Here is an 18,130-nt window from a genome sequence, read left to right as displayed (position 1 = left end):
GCTAAAGGGAGGTCATGTTTTAGTAATCCACTTACTTATTACAATAAGGTGATAGCTTCCTTGAACAGAGGAGAGGGATACCCAGCAGTATACTTAGATTTCAGAAAGGCTTTTGATAGATTACCACATGATAGGTTGATGGTCAAACTAGAGCAGATGAGGTCGGATATTATATTAGTGCATTGGATTGGAGACTGGCTATCAGATAGGTGTCAGCATGTTATGTATGAGGGAGCAATATCCTTGAAGATAAAAGTCACTAGAGGTCTGTATCAGGGGTCTGTTTTAGGGCCATTGCTGTTTAACCTGTATGTTAATGATATTAACATACAGGTTAATTAAGAGTAAAGAAGATGTTGTGGCCTTACAAGAAAACTTAAATAGATTGAGTGAATGGATACTGAGGTAGGGATGTCAGTTCAATGCTGCAAAATGTAAGGTTTTAAAATTTGGGAAACAAAGATGGGATGTAGAATTTACGCTTGTTGGGGATATGTTGTTGGAGGTGAAGGAAATAAGAGATCTTGGAGTGATAGTGGATAAAGATCTAAAATTTAGACGACACATTGTGTAGTCTACGAATGATGTAGAGAACACTGACTTGTAGAAGTAAGAAGATCCTTGTTCCAATGTATAAAGCTCTGATTTGGCCACACATGAACTACTGTGTACAGATTTAGTCACCTGGTTTCCAAAAGGAAGAAGAGATGTTGGAAAGCGTCCAGAGGCTGACTAAGGTATTTTCCAATCTCTGGAATGTAGAATATGAGGAAAGGTTGTGAAGTTGCAATTTACAGAGGAAGAGGGGTGATATAAAAGGTTGTTATAGGGTCAATGTTGAAGAGGTTTTACAGAAAATTGTGGGAGATCAGGAGAGAACCAGAAGTCATCCCTGGAAGCTATATAAGAAGGGTGTACGCTGGGGAGTGAGAAGCGGGTTCTTTGCATGTGGAGTTGTGAATAATTGGAATGCCTTGCCTGAGAAGGTGGTTTCTGCAAAGAAGTTGATTGTGTTTAAGGTGTGGTATGATGAGCTGTGTTTAGACAAAAGGACCTCCTAGTCTTTGACTTTGAGGTTCTTTTGACTCCATGGGATCTTAGGGTAATAATAATATGGATATAACTCCTGTAACGTTAGTCTCTTTCTTCCTACAGAACCTGTATTCTTTCTTGAGTTTGCACAGGAGAGAGACTAACACAGAACTGCTCTCTATGTATGACAGCAACATAAGTGAAAAATCTTCTTTCACCTTAAAATCTGTCAATACTTCACTTTCTATATGAAAGTAACAGCAATTCAACTGATTAAACTACTAAAAACTCATCACTTTAGTGAAAGTCTCAGCATTCTTCTTGAAACCATATCAACTGTTTAACACTAAAGAACACTCTTTGCCTTCCATATGAACACATCGGAAGAAATAACTAAAACATTATTATTATTATTATTATTACCCAAAACTTCATGGAGTCAAAGACTCATCTGGGAGGTCCTTTATCACACAAACATCTCATCAAAAACACAGGCAAGGCTTTCCAATCATTCACAACTCTGCACGAAAAAAACCTGCCTCTCACTCCCCTACTCACACCCTCTTTATACTGTTTCCAGCGATGACCTCTGGTTCTCTCCTGATCTCCCACTATTCTCTGTAGAACTTTTCTACCATTGATCTTATAACAACCCCTTACTAACTTGTAGGTCTCTAGTATATCTCCCCCTCTTCCTTCTCTCCACCAGACTCAGCAAATTACATCTTCTCAATCTTTCCTCATCCTCAACATTCCAGAGGTCAGAGACTACCTTAGTCAGTCGCCTTTGGCCCCTTTCCAACATCTCTTCATCCTTCTGAAAACCCGGTGACCAAATCTGGGCACAATAGTCCATGTGTGGCCTAATCAAAGCCTTATACAATGGAACAAGAATCTCCCTACTTCTACACATCAGTGTCCTCTGCATCATTCCCAGAAGTCTTTGTGTTGTTTTCACCATTTTGGCTATGTGTCCCCTAAATTTTAGATCCTTATCCACTATCACCCCCAGATCTCTTATTTCCTCTACCTCCAACAATATATTCTCACCAAGCATAAATTCTGCATCCCATCTTTGTTTTCCAAATTTTAAAATCTTACATTTTGCAACATTGAACGCACATCCCCATTTGCTTGCCCAATCACTCAATTTATTCAAGTCTTCTTGCAAGGCCACAACATCTTCACTACTCTTTAATGTTCATCCGAACTTTGCATCATCTGCAAACAACTGAATATCTCCATCCAAATCTTTGCCAATATCATTAATATACAAGTTAAATAGTAATGGCCCTAAAACAGACACCTGAGCACTCCACTAGTGACTTTCCTTTTCCTGGATATCACATCCCCATACACAACTTGTTGATACCTATCAGATAGCCAGTCTCCAATCCAATGCACTTATCTAATATCCAACCCTATATGCACTAGTTTGACTGTCAGCTTATCACGAGGTACTCTATCAAAAGCTTTTGCGAAATCCAAGTATATTACTGTGTATCCTTCTCCTCTGTCCAAGGAAGCAGTCACTTTATTGTAATAAGTAAATAGATTACTAAAACATGACCTCCCTTTAGCAAATCCATGCTGTCCATCAAAGATTATACGATTGTTGTGAACCCAACTCTGGATCCTAGTTCTCACCAGCTTCCCCAACAACTTAGCCGAAATACCTGACACAGAGATGTGCTTATAGTTTGATGCTTGAGTTCGATCACCTCCTTTATGAAGTGGCACAATCTTGCCTTCCTTCTACTCTTTAGGAACTTGACCAAGTGCAAGATCGTATTAAAAAAATGTCAAGGCAGGTGTCAACTCTCTGGCACATTCCTTCAGAATACGCGGTGATATATTATCAAGCCCCACAGCCTTATTTACATCTAGTTTATTCAACTCCCCAAACACCTCTTGCTCACTTGCAGTCAGTCTCTCCTCCCCATTATCAACTGCTCTCAATCTCTCCATGAAGTCGCATTCACAAGAATTGAAAGATCTTTATGAACTGCTCATTAAGTATCTCCACCACACATTCTGCAACAGCTATCTTTATACCATTTCCTCTAATCAATATCATCCTTCCATAATCATTCTTTCTTTTTCTGGCTACATATCGAAAAAACTCCCTAGGATTCTTTTTGGCTTCATTAGCTAACTGCTGTTCATACCTCTCTTCAGCTACTCTCACCAACCAAGTCACCCTCCTTGCCTGGTCTTTGTAGACCTCATGAAATTGGTTACTTCCACTTCTCTTATGCTGCCTCCACAATGCCCTTTTTCTCTGTATCACATGCTTAATCTCTTTATTCATCCATCTCACACCTACCTTATTTAACCTTCTCACCCTTGCAATACATATAGACATTGCATCTACTAGATAGTTTTTGAAAATCCCCCAAGCTGCATTGATCTCTTTTCCAGCTAACTCCTCATTCCATGCTACACCCGCAAGCTGTCTCCTGAGCTCTTCATAATCATCCCCCTTATAGTTCCACATATACCCTTTTTTCACAGGGGTCCTCACACTGCTGGCAATTACCCAAGTAATCACCTCATGGTCACGTTCATCAATTGGTGGATGATTGGACACCTCATTTATAATTACATCCTTTGATGAGATGACCAAATCCAAGACCTTTAATCCTCGTGTGCTCTCTGTTACATACTATCTGAGGTAGTTATTCCTCAAAAACTCAAGAAACTCATTTTCTTTACTTCCAACCATCCCATTTCTTGCCATAATTAAAATCACCCATAATGATCACCCTTTCCTTATTTTCTTGGCCAATTTGACTATACATTTCGCTATCACCACCATCCACATTACCAGGTCTATAACAACATCCCACCAAGTATTTGATTCCATTCACCTCTATCTCACACCATACTGCCTCAAAACCACTGGCCCTATTTCCCTCTTGTAGCTCTACCTTGTATGGACATAACTCTTTCCCTATCATCAATAGCACTCCCCTCCCTTTTTACTCCTTCTATCCTCACGAAACATATCACACCCTTCCACTTCTATTCCTGTCAGGATGTCATCCTCTTTCAACCATGTCTCACTTATTCTGACAATCTTTGGGTGAACAGACGCAATTAGTGCAACCATTTCATCTGCCTTGTTTCTTATACTTCTAGCATTGGTATACAAACACAACAGCTCATTTCTGGATCTACAGCTAGTTACATTGATACCACTCTCTCGATGTGATCTCTCCATTCTGGAGTAGGGCCATTTCCCTTTCTGCTTCTTCATTTTAGAACCCTTTTCAATTCCATCAGTTTCCTCTTGATCCCTGGTCATCCCATTTCTTTCCTGCCTACACATGCTCTCATCTCCTCTTGGAGCATCCACCTTTCTCACTCTGTGTACCCCTGTCCACCCTGAGCCTTCCCGTTTTCCTGCTCCTCTTGCACACCCATTCTCTCATTTTCTATACTCATACCACTCACTTCCCCATTCATATCCACTTCTTCAATCTCTCCTGTCTTACTCTCCTGCTCTTCCACATCACTCCCCTCTCGATCTGTTTCATTCTTTTTTTTGAAAGTTTATTTTTCACTTGGTTAGAGTATAATAAATTTAGTTTAATCCTTTATCCAAGTGTGAGCAAACAAAGTTTTCTCCTGAAAGTATCTTCAGGTCTGGGGTAAGGTGGTACAACACCAGGACAACTCGTTGCAAAGGTGGAGCAAGCTACCAACACTCCTATCTTAGTATCTCCTATAATGCAAAACACATCTCCTTGCGGATATGTCAATGTTATGCATTAAGGGAAGGGCCACAACCCAGCCTAGTTTCGACCTATCTGCAAGGAGATGTGTTTTGCATTATAGGAGATACTGAGATAGGAGTGTTGGTATCTTGCTCCACCTTTGCAACGAGTTGCCCTGGTGTTGTACCACCTTACCCCAGTCCTGAAGATATTTTCAGGCGCAAACTTTGTTTGCTCACACTTGGATAAAGGATTAAACTAAATTTATTATACTGATTCATTCTCTTTATTCACTTCTCTACCTTCCAGCAGCAGTCTCTCCAAGCGACTCACACCATGACCACTCAAATGCAGTCCATCGCTCCCATATAGCTCACTTCGTCCCTCAAACTCATTCCACACATTAACAAACTGTACTCCCATCTCCTCACAAATTTCAGCCAGAATATCATTCATAATCCTTGCTCTCCGCCTCATTTCACCACAATCATACCTAGGCAACACACTGACTACCCTTCCTGTCACACTATTCTCTTTTATCTTTCCGGGCAGCCTCCTGATATTCATTCTGACATGCTCTTTGTTCTCTCTCAAATCATTTGTACCAATTAATACTATTAACTCTTTTGCTTGCTCCCACCGCATATCCAATCCCTCAATCACTCTACTCATTTTACCGCCTGGAAAACATACCTTGTGCATTCTATCATCTAGCACACCTTTAATAATGGAGTCGCCATACAATGCCACTTGCTCATCTTTTGTTAACTCTTTCATGCCATCATGATTTGTTTTAATAGTTTGGACCTAAATTCTCTTACTTTCATTCCCCATCCATTTCATTTCTTGCCTCATCCAATCCAGTTCACTTTCCGAATCTCACGACGCATTCTGTCTATCATTAAATCTTTCTAGCTTTCTAACTCTCGACCCCCTCTTCCCACTTTCCCTCTCATTCATCCTTCTTTGTTTCCGTACTTTCGGACTAACATGCGTCCGGCTTTTGTTATCATTCTTCTCACTTTTACTCTCATTTATCTTTCTTTGTTTGAGTACTTTCAGTCCAACATGCATCCAGCTTTCACCATCATTCATTCTTTTTTCACTATCATTTATTCATTCGATTTTTTTCACTTGCGATTTCTGCGTCACACCATTTCTACTTTCATTTGTTCTCTCAATTTCATTTCTTTCCGCCACTCTCGCCTCACTTTCGTCCCTTTTAACATCCGTTATGGTTTTCAAATTGCTCTTTTTCTTTTTTGCTGATTTTTTAACATTTTTTCGCCTCTCTTTTCACCATCCTTCTCTTTCAAATGTGCACTCGCGACACAATCGTTACTAACGCTTTCTATCATCGATTTGATATTTGCATTCATTAGTTCCTCATTCAGGTCACATTTTACACACACCCTTCTTCCATCCGCACTAAACATCCACAAATCATTTATGTAATCGAAGGAATACATATAACAGACCTCACACTTAACAAAACGACTGAAATCTAAATTAAAATCATGGAATGACAATGCTGCCGCATTTTTTTTTTTCCCTGCAGGTTACCAGGTCTAATAATAACGATTTTGTAATTAAGTTTAGGCAAGAAAAATCCCCCACACTAATAATACCAGTAGCGCACAATGTTTACAGCTGCTCTTATTCAAACAATTACGCATATATACTTAATAAATATACTTAATAATGTATACTTAATTATTCCTTAAAACATGCAACAGTAAGATATCGTATATCAGACTGAGAATCCTAAATAAAACAAACTTTACTGAGGCATATTCCGTGTGAACTTGAAAGCAATAAAGTTCCTTTTTTAGTCTTAACTGAAATAAATCCTATATGGATTAATGACTACTAAAAATTTCACACTTATCTCTTTATATGAAGATATCCCTCTCTCAGTCTTCTATTTCTAACTTTTCTTCTAATTTCTGTCCAGTCTTTTGAAGATTTCAAAACTCCACAGTTTTCTCCTACTGTGATCCTTTTCCACTCCTGGGACAGCTGAATGCTTAGCAGTGTTCAATAACATTCTTTTCACTTTCATGCATACTTGGAAATGCAACTGAGAAACTTTTGCTCAAGTCCATTGTGTGTTTTGTCATTACTGCTTTCTAACTTTGGGCTTGAAACAATGAAGTTCCTTCTTCACAGTGCAAAAAAGTTTATTCAGTAACAATTTCACAATGAAACATCCAGAATTTTTAACAATTTTTCTTTTCTCAATCTTTTATATACTTTGTTCATTTAATTCTTCATGCAGCATGAATTACAGCGGTAACTTTCACTTCGCTTGTGATTGACAATTTGTAAGCAACATTTGTCAACATACAAACAGCACAAACATTACAAAACTTTGGACAGCTCATACAAAGTTATAATTAACTGCTAATATCTAATTTTATTTTTACTAAATAGCTTAACGAAATTACAACGTATACTAGGATATACATTAAAATAAATTTTAATACACTTCCAATATTTCGGCAACGTCACGTTGCCATTTTCACAGGAACTTAAAAACAAGACACGTGCACATAGGCACAACAAACAGTAAATGAGGATGAAGCAGGAAGCTATTCTATCTCCTAAAAGTCCTGATGGTGCCCCCCAGCAGGCAATGTTGGTGATCTTGGGCGATTGGGCTGAAGGTCTTCTGATGTAGGTTTCCCAAATTTGGGACAGTCTTATGCAACCAAATTTGTTAAGGTTTGGATTGTTTCTTAGGGCTGAGGCTGATTCCATAAAAAGCCTTTCGTATTTGAATTTACTACGGTGTATCATCGTGGCTTTCTTCCCCCATATTCTATGGCACATATCCAGCACATGGTCTGCAAGACCAGAGTGGCTGTAGTGGTGAAACTGGATGTATTCTTTGTGTTCTGAAATTCTGATATTAGCTGTCCTGCCTGTTTGGCCAAAGTAGGACAGCTTACAGCTGCCAGGGACCTGGTATACACCAGATAGGTCTGGGGGGGGGGGGAGGTTGGTCTTTAGTAGAGCGAATAAGGGATGCCAATTTTTTATATGGTCTGTAACAAGAAGTTAGGTCATGTTTTTTTAGGATTTTTGTAATTTTTTCCGAGGGCACCTCGGATATAAGGTGTAGTGATGGATTTAGAGTAATCCTTGTTGTCGGGGGGGGGGGTATTGGTTTCAATATTTTTTGGAGTTTTTTCGGGGGTATCCATTGGCTGAGAGAGTGTTGAGAATGTGGTTTAGTTCTGTGGTTAGGGCATTGTCATTTGAACTGATAAGTTTAGCCCTGTTGTGTAGTGTCTTAATGACACCATATTGTTGTGAGGGGGTAGTGGGATTGTTGGTGAATGTATTTGCCTGTATGGGTGGGTTTTCTATAGACTGAGAAAACCAAGGTTCCATCAGGCTGGCGGGTGACAAGTGTGTCTAAGAAAGGAAGTCAGTTATTTTTTTCTTCTTCCAGGGTGAATTTGATTCTGGGGTGTTGGTTGTTTAAGTGTGTTAGGAAGGAGAGGAGTGCATCGGAGCCATGTGGCCAAATAGCAAACACATCATCAACATAGCGAAGCCATATGGTTGGTTTTTGTGGGGCAGAGGCTAAGGCTTTTTCTTCAAAGGTCTTCATAAAGAAACTGGCCAAGGTTGGGAAGAGTGGTGAACCAATGGCTGTCCCCTCTATTTGTTTGTAGAATTTTCCTTGCCAAATAAAATATCCTGAGTTCATTGTGAACTGAAATAGGGCTGTGATATCTGGAGGAAATTTAGCTTGGATTAGTTGTAAGGATTCTTTGAGTGTGACATTTGTGAATAAGGAGGAGATATCAAAACTGATCATTACATCAGTGTGTTTGAGTGTAACGTTTTCTATGCTGGCTTTGAAGTGGGCTTAGTTTTTATGTGTGAAGGTGTGTTGCCAGTATAGTGTATGAGAGCTTTAGCCAAATGTTTAGCTAGTTTGTATGTGGGGGATTTCAATGCCATCCACTATGGGATGTAATGGCACATTTTCTTATGTATTTATGGGAGTCTATAAATATGGGGGGGGGGGGGGGTATGGAGTTAAATGGTTTTAATTTGTTAGTGACTTCCACAGGCCAAGAAGTGACCTTCTTAAGGAGCCTGTGGAGTGTTCTAATTTGTGAGTTAGTGGGATTGTACTTGATAGGGAGGTAAGTAGCCCAATCTAACAATAGAGCATTCAGCTTACCTGTGTAATCCTTTTGGTTAAGCAATACTGTGGCGTTCCACAGTATGTGGGGGTTCCACATAATTTAAATTTAAAAAAGAAGTCAAACTCGAAACCACAACTTCCTACCGAAACAGTAGTCATCCTTTTGTCAGTTAGTGTGAAACCTGAAGCACTCGACACTCTCTAACGTGACCACAACTTTACCTCCCCATTGTGCCCAGAAGAATATCTGCTGAAGATATTATGATATGAATTGAACGCGGGATACGACACCTTCGAAACCACATCGCCAATGATATTAGACTGGATGTGGCTTGTGTTCTGACCAAAGCAAAACCACCAAAAACTAACATGCCCAGTAAAGAAAGTAAATCTCTACTAGAACTAAAGAAAAACAAGGAAATAATAATCACCAAAGCAGATAAAGGGAATGCCACAGTATTGCTTAACCAAAAGGATTACACAGTTAAGCTTAATGCTCTATTGTTAGATTGGGCTATTTACCTCCCTATCAAGTACAATCCCAACAACTCACAAATTAGAAAACTCCACAGGCTCCTTAAGAAGTTCACCTCTTAGCCTGTGGAAGTCACTAACAAATTAAAACCATTTAACTCATACCCCCCCCCCCCCCCCCCGTATTTATAGACTCCCCATAAATACATAAGGAAAATGTGCAATTACATCCCATAGTGGATGGCATTGAAATCCCACACACACAAACTAGCTAAACATTTGGCCAAAGCTCTCATACACTATACTGGCAACACACCTTCACACATAAAAACTAAGCCCACTTCAAAGCCAGCATAGAAAACGTTACACTCAAACACACTGATGTAATGATCAGTTTTGATGTCTCCTCCTTATTCACAAATGTCCCACTCAAAGAATCCTTACAACTAATCCAAGCTAAATTTCCTCCAGATATCACAGCCCTATTTCAGTTCACAATGAACTCAGGCTATTTTATTTGGCAAGGAAAATTCTACAAACAAATAGAGGGGACAGCCATTGGTTCACCACTCTTCCCACCCTTGGTCAATTTCTTTATGGAGACCTTTGAAGAAAAAGCCTTAGCCTCTGCCCCGCAAAAACCAACCATATGGCTTCACTATGTTGATGATGTGTTTGCTATTTGGCCACATGGCTCCGATGCACTCCTCTCCTTCCTAACACACTTAAACAACCAACACCCCAGAATCAAATTCACCCTGGAAGAAGAAAAAAATAACTGACTTCCTTTCTTAGACACACTTGTCACCCGCCAGCCTGATGGAACCTTGGTTTTCTCAGTCTATAGAAAACCCACCCATACAGGCAAATACATTCACCAACAATCCCACTACCCCCCTCACAACAATATGGTGTCATTAAGACAATACACAACAGGGCTAAACTTATCAGTTCAAATGACAATGCCCTAACCACAAAACTAAACCACATTCTCAACACTCTCTCAGCCAATGGATACCCCCGAAAAAACTCCAAAAAATATTGAAACCAATACCCCCCCCCCGACAACAAGGATTACTCTAAATCCATCGCTACACCTTATATCCGAGGTGCCTCGGAAAAAATTACAAAAATCCTAAAAAAACATGACCTAACTTCTTGTTACAGACCATATAAAAAATTGGCATCCCTTATTCGCTCTACCTAAGACCAACCCCCCCCCCAGACCTATCTGGTGTATACCAGGTCCCTTGCAGCTGTAAGCTGTCCTACTTTGGCCAAACAGGCAGGACAGCTAATATCAGAATTTCAGAACACAAGGACTACATCCAGTTTCACCAGTACAGCCACTCTGGTCTTGCAGACCATGCGCTGGATATGTGCCATAGAATATGGTGGAAGAAAGCAACAATAATACACCATAGTAAATTCAAATACGAAAGGCTTTTTATGGAATCAGCCTCAGCACTAAGAAACAATCCAAACCTCAGCAAATTTGGTTGCATAAGACTGTCCCAAATTTGGGAAACCTACATCAGAAGACCTTCAGCCCAATCGCCCAAGATCACCAACATTGCCTGCTGGGGGGGCACCATCAGGACTTTTAGGAGAAAGAATAGCTTCCTGCTTCATCCTCATTTACTGTTTGTTGTGCCTATGTGCACGTGTCTTATTTTTAAGTTCCTGTGAAAATGGCAACATGACGTTGCCAAAATATTGGAAGCGTATTAAAATTTATTTTAATGTATCCTAGTATACATTGTAATTTCCTAAACACGTTTGCTGCCAACTATGAGTATACTCGTATGACGCTTACTGCCGACAACGAGATTACTGTACTGACCTTGAAGAAGTGAAATTGCTCGGCGTATGGGAACAGACTATGCCGAAGTAGTGTGGCAGCGAACATATTAAGCTATTAATAAAAATGCATAATCAACATCTAAGCCTTTCCACAAGAATATCTAATTTTAATAATTTTATTTGACCTCTAAACAAGGCTTCAGTAGCTAAAAATAAAAAATAACATCTCAAAATGTCTTGCTCATGATATAAAAACTAATGTGTTTAACTAACAGCAAAATAGTGCTGCATTACTAATTTCTTATCTTCAATTCTTTCGTATATTTTATACTTGTGGGATATCTGAATTTTAATACAGATATCCTACACCACCACTGTCACCTACATTGAAACTGTTTTTAAGATGCTCATTCATTTTCCACACTCACCAGATATTTTCAGGCAATGGCCTGAGAATATGTGGTGTTGAGTGTGGAAACTGTTCTACTACTGTCTCCTGCCATTCTATCAAAAATCTTTCACATTTAGCTCTCAATCCCTGACGAACTTATATGTCAATCATATCTCCTTTCTCTTCCTGTCTAACAAGGCTCTCCACTGCATTTCCTTGACCTTTCTTTATGCCTAATATTCTAGAGAGGAGAAACCATCTTAACCAGTTGTCTCTTGACTCTTTCCAGTATATCTACATCCTTTCAAAAACAAAATAAGCAGATACATATGCAGCAATCCATGTAAGACATGATCAATGGGCCTTATATTGTGGAACCCATTACTTTCACCTGTCAATATCCCTGCATCCTCAATAATCCATAATATCCCCACAGTATTAGCAATATGTCCATGAAATTTTATATCCTTGTCCATCATTACATATCCCTTATCTACTCCACCTCCTATAAGATATCTCAATCATTCGTGTTTTTATGTGGCTTCCATCCATGAAAGGTTATTCCTATAGTATGCATAGGTTAATATGTAAAAGTATATATAGGTTATATATTACTATGCTATAGTAGTATAGGTCAGAACCTATAGTATATTTCTATTATAAATGGGCTATTTTTTTCTGTATTTTTTTTATTAATGTTTGCATATTTTTTGTATATTTTATTTATTTTTTACATAGTCCAAAAATCCTGCTCTAGAAATGTAACGTTGATCTTTTTTTTTTTCGACCCACGGCCTCTAACAAAGGACAGTGGTCTAACACTAGGCAGTGAACTTCATCTCCCACCTAAAGACATTTATTCACAAACGTCCATGCCTATGGCAGGATTCACTTGGCCAACCAGGCTGCCTCCTGATTTCTAGGTTTTAAAAAATTTACTTTGAAAGAATGAACTGGTAATTTCAAAAAACTGGCACATTCACACAGTTCTATTCAAATGCTCTTGTAAAGCCACAACATCTGCTCTACCTATCATAGTTCTCCTCTGCTTTGATCCTTGCAAAAACTGTATGTTCCCATTCAAATCTTCCCCAATATCATTAGCATAATATTTAAACAACTTGCTCCATATACATGATGTGACAATTAAATTCCTGGAATGCCTCACACTATTGCATATGATGAATCAGGTAGAACCAGGGGTGTAGCTAGAGGGGGGGAGGTCCACCCCAGACTGCACTTTGAACATTTTTGAACTTTTGCAGTTAATTCTAAAATACAGTCTCGAGTTCCAACTATTGTAATACTACAGTGAATTTTCCTCACAATTGCTGTAAGTATTGCTAGTTGTGAGAGGAGTTTTTCTAAATAAAATTGATTAAGAATTACCTACATTACTATGAAATCGACTTTGCCAATGTCATCAGCGATTTTGCTAACAGAAAAGCAAGAAAAATAACATTTTAGAATGTTGAAATTAAAGTTTTACTTCAAAAATAAACAGTGTTTTAATTTATTTCCCCTATAGGTCGTTTTGACTTTTTGTGGTATTTTTGGTGTGTATTGAGAGGGGCGGCAAACTCAGCGACCGCCCTGGGTGGCAAAAGCTCTAGCTACATCACTGAGTAGAACCATATGATTGTGCATGTTTGGACATGCCTGAGCTGTTGCCTTGAGTCATATAAGTGAATGAAATTTAAAATAGCACGTTAATATCAAGTTTTGTGCTAAGTTAGGCAAAGTGCAACTGAGACGCTAGACATGTTAATGTCTAGGGTCTCACTTGCACTTGGTTTGTGGTGATGATGATGCCAAGAGAAAGTTTAGTGTAGCTGAGTGGCATAAGAGGTTTAAAGAGTGATGGGAAGACTTCAATGATGATGAAAGAATTGGGTGACCATAAATTCATCAAACGTGTGAAAATGAGAAAGGATTGCAACAGTTACTTTGGTCCTACAAACTATTCATTGTATAGTTAATAGCAGAAGAATTAAATGTAGACAGAGTAACAATGAGGAAGATTTTGAGGGATGATTTAGGAATGAAAAAAATATCGGCAATTTTGGCACAACCTTGAAACAAAACACAAAACCACACAATGGAAAATGTCATCTTCAAAACTGAAAAAAGTGTGAATGTGGCAATTGCAGTTCAAGGCAATGCTTTTTGTTTTTGATCATAAAGGCATAGTCCATTTCAAATTCATTAAACAAGGACAAGTATTGAACCAACATGTTTTTTACAAGTGCTGCCAAGGTTATGCAAAACTGTTTCTAAGAAGAAACTTAAAAGTTTGCCAAATAACTGGATCAGTCATCATGACAATTCCCCTGCACATGATGCAATAACCATCCATGAGTTTCTTTCTGGCTAAAAAATCAATAACAAAATGTGACCATATTCACTAGACTTAGTCTTTTATGACTTTTCACTGTTTCCAAAACTGAAGCATGCCTTGGAAGGACACAGATTTTCTGATATTCAGCATGATGTGATGACAGTAATAAAAAGCATTTCAGTAAATGAGTTCCAGAAATGTTTTCATTGCTGAACAAGGAGATTACTTCAAAGGTGATGGTAGCCACTAGTCCACAGGTAAATAATTTACTAGTGCATTCCAGGAATTTAATTGTGACACCTGATACAATTTTTTCATACTATCAGATGTCCATTCTCTTATCCAATGCTAATCTATTATAGAACCCTATCTGTCCAAATTTAATTATCAACTTCATGTGGTAATCTAGAAAAGACTTGTAATATCTAAAATATATCACCATACTGGTACATCATGGTGGTATACTTAGCTGGCCTAGTTGTCCAAGTGGATGGGCACTCTCCAACTAACAGGTTGCTGGTTGAAATCCAACATGGGTGGTTGTGTATGTCTTAAGGCGTGAGATAAATTATACCTCCCAGTGTGAAACTGCCACTCCACTTATTAGATGCCTAAAATGGCTTGAAAACATTCCATTTCTGAATTATGGGAAAAAATAATAAATAAAATAAAATAATAATTATTATGCCAAGTCAGGCCTGGCAGACCACACTTTAGATACCCCTTCACACAGGATTAAATGGAATAAAGCCCCTGCACTATATACAAGTTATTACAAGTAAGGGAGGCTGTTTTTAGAGTCAGCAATGGCCATTAAGCATTCTCCTAACCTTGTCAAGTATGACTGCATTAATCTACCAAATATTTGGGAGACAATCATCCTAAGATCAACTCCCACACAACTGTAATAACTTCTTTTATACATTGGAAGGCACCAAATTAGGACTTTAGATCTTTTGTCCATTACAATTTGAATGGTTTCACTTACTGATTGTTGTAAGTAACACGTGGTTTTGCTCTGAGAATGCTTCTTTGAAATTTAGAGAAATATTATTAGTATTATTATTATTATTATGTGACACCTTCAGGGAGTCCAAGGACTCATCGTGGGAGGGCACATTACTCTACTTCACTAAATACATATCATCCTCTCCACTACTACTACTTAATTCTCCAACTATGACACTACTACCATCAATGCCATCCATTGCCCATCATCACCAACAACAACAGTATTTTTTGTCTGTAAATTGCGTGTGTTCTGAAGGCCGATTTGTCTGTATGTGGGATGAAAAACCTGAGTTTCCAGGAGGAAAAAACCCTGCTACCATTGTATGAGATCGGCTAACTACCTTCAACTGAAAAAGCCCATATAAGGATTCCCATCATCACAATAAGAATCAAACTCAGGTCTTTTCCAATCGAAGGGCACAATGTTCCACTATTCTTCCAATTGCGCTATGGCAGCTACCTATATAAGCCAGTTAATAGATGACCTTCTATAATTTAATATTTTGTTTGGTGCTGCAATACCATTAAAGTAATTATGAAGAAACACATTGTTGGTTAGTGCAGAAACATAAAATTAGTTCAGGGTTCGGTACAATAAACATTTTACTAGCTAATGATATCTCTCTTTCTTCATTTCATTTTTGTGATTCATCAGAAATTCATCATCATCATCATCATCAAATTCCTGCCATGTACCCTCAAGGGGTGTACAGGTTATGACAGTACTACATGAAAAAATTACATCATTACTAACTTCCTATCTACAATTTTCCTCCAAATCAGTCTGTTACTTGTCAAGACTCCAACATTATCAGATCTTATATTTCTATCGTCTAAGGCACTTTGTACCGTATCAATCCACCTATATCTTGGTCTTCCTCTGGGTCGTTTTCCTGCCAACCTGGCAGAGAACACTTGTTTTGCTAATCTTTCCTCTCCCATTCTATTTAAGTGACCATACCATCTGAGATTAGCTCTGCTAACGCATTCCTGGATGCTGACAATGTCAAGTTCTTTCCTAATATCCTCATTTTTAATATGATATTGCCATTGATGCCATCTGTTCACGCCTCTAATCTTTCTCAGGACTCTCATATCTGCGGTCTCTAGTCTTTGTTCAAGTGTTTTACTTCTGACCCAGCTCTCAGATCCATAAGTTAAAATTGGTTTGAACACAGTCTTGTATACAGCTAATTTAGTGTTCTGACTAATTTCTTTCTTATTCCATATGAATTTATTCAATTGACTTCCCACGATACCAGCTTTGCTGATTCTGTTGTCTATTTCTATATTTAGTTTACCATCTTCAGTAAAAATTGTGCCTAAGTAGCTGAAATGTTTTACTTGTTCCACAGGTTCTCCATTCACAACACAGTTGACATTTTCAATGATTCTGCCTATTTTCATTGTCTTTGTCTTTTTATTGCTGACCTTCATACCATATCTATTACAACAGCTATTCAATTTAGTCAGAGAATCTTGCAGACTTGTAGCGGATTTATTTACAAGTATAACATCATCCGCATAAAGCAAAGAGCTGACATTAACATCTCCAATTTTAATATCAAGTTTAATACCACATTCCTTCATAATGTGATCCATATAGATAATGAATAACAGAGGGGATAATGTACATCCTTGTCTCACACCAGATTTAACATTAAACCATCTTCCTGTACTTCCTTCAATTCTAACTGCTGACTCAGACTAAGTATTGCTTGATATAATGCCCCATTGACACCATATAACTGCAGCATATTGAATAGCTTCTCTCTTGGCACCTTGTCATATGCCTTTTCCAAATCGACAAAACATAAATACAGATCTTTGTTATATTCCCATGCTTTCTCGACTATTTGTCGTAAAGTGAAGATCTGATCCTGACAGCCTTTATTTGGCCTGAATCCAGCTTGTTCTTCACCAAGCTTTTCTTCCAATTCTTCTCAACCGTTTCTCAAGTATACTTGCATAGATCTTGCCAGGAACACTCAGTAGGGAAATACCTCTGTAATTCTCACATTCAGTTTTATTTCCCTTTTTATATATGGGTACTATGAGAGCTCTACTCCAATCATCGGGAATTCGTCACTCTGTCCAGGCTTTCTGAACTATGCAGTGCAGCCACTGTAAGACTCTTATACCACCATACTTCAGCATTTCTGGTCGAATATCATCTACTCCTGCTGCCTTTCCACATTTCAAGCCTTTGATGGCTTTTTCTACTTCAAGTATGGATATGTATTCCTGACTGCATGCCTGGTCAGTGTTTTTTATCACTGTGCTGTCATCACTGCTTGTTTCATTTAGCAGTTTTTCAAAGTAATTACTCCATACTTCAAGGATATCTTTTTCTCCTGTTTTCATTTCACCTTTATCATCTCTAATTCCTTTTACAGCACTCTTTCCTCCATTCCTAAGCTTCTTCAACAACCTCCAGAATATTTTGCCACCTTCTTGATATTTATTTTCTATATTCTTGCCAAAGTCCTCCCATGACTTTTGTTTAGCTAGTTTTACACACTGTTTAGCTTTCTTACATTTGTCTCTGTATTCTGTAAGAGTAAAAGCTGACTTATTTGCCAGGAACTTTTGATATGCTTTCTTCTTTTCCTTCACTGCCTCTTTAACTTCCTGTGTCCACCAGGGAGTTCTGATTTTTTTATCTTTGCACACAACCTCACCACATGCCTCTCTGGCAGAATCAATCAATGTTTCCTTCAGAGTTTGCCACTGAATCTCCAAGGTTTGATTCCTGTTCTCAAACTCTTTCATTTTCTTTTCAATAATATTTCTCTATTTTAGTCTACAGTTTACATCTGAGAGCTGCTCAACTTTTATTCGCTTTAAAACTTTCTTACATGTTATTCTTTTCAATATGAAATTCAATTTTATCCTGCTCAAGACTAAATAGTGATCACTTCCAATTTCAAATCCTCTGTACACTCTGGTGTCCTGCACCAGGGAGAAAACATCACTATCAACAATAACATAGTCAATGAGACTTTTCTTATTCCTAGCCTCTTCTCTCCATGTGAATTTGTGCACATTTTTATGTTGGAACATGGTGTTAGTAATAACCAGTCCATGTCCTGAGCAGAAATTCAACAGATATTTGCCATTATTATTAGCTTTGCTCTTTTCTCCAAATTTTCCCAAAATATTTTTGTATGTCTCACAATCATTTCCTACTCTGAAAT

At 38.3% G+C, this 18,130-nt stretch overlaps 1 protein-coding gene across 3 annotated transcripts in view; it reads left to right on the top strand.

Annotated features, from left to right (window-relative positions):
• RyR (Ryanodine receptor) overlaps positions 1-18,130 on the top strand; it is a 1,703,288-nt gene that overhangs the window by 1,471,431 nt on the left and 213,727 nt on the right. The window lies entirely within an intron of this gene.

Source organism: Typopeltis vanoorti, chromosome 10, assembly GCF_054136105.1.
Source record: "Typopeltis vanoorti isolate ZY-2024b chromosome 10, IOZ_Tvanoo_1.0, whole genome shotgun sequence".
NCBI lineage: Eukaryota > Metazoa > Arthropoda > Arachnida > Uropygi > Thelyphonidae > Typopeltis > Typopeltis vanoorti.
The sequence above is the reverse complement of the archived record's forward strand: the minus strand, read 5'-3'. Positions and strand labels throughout refer to the sequence as shown.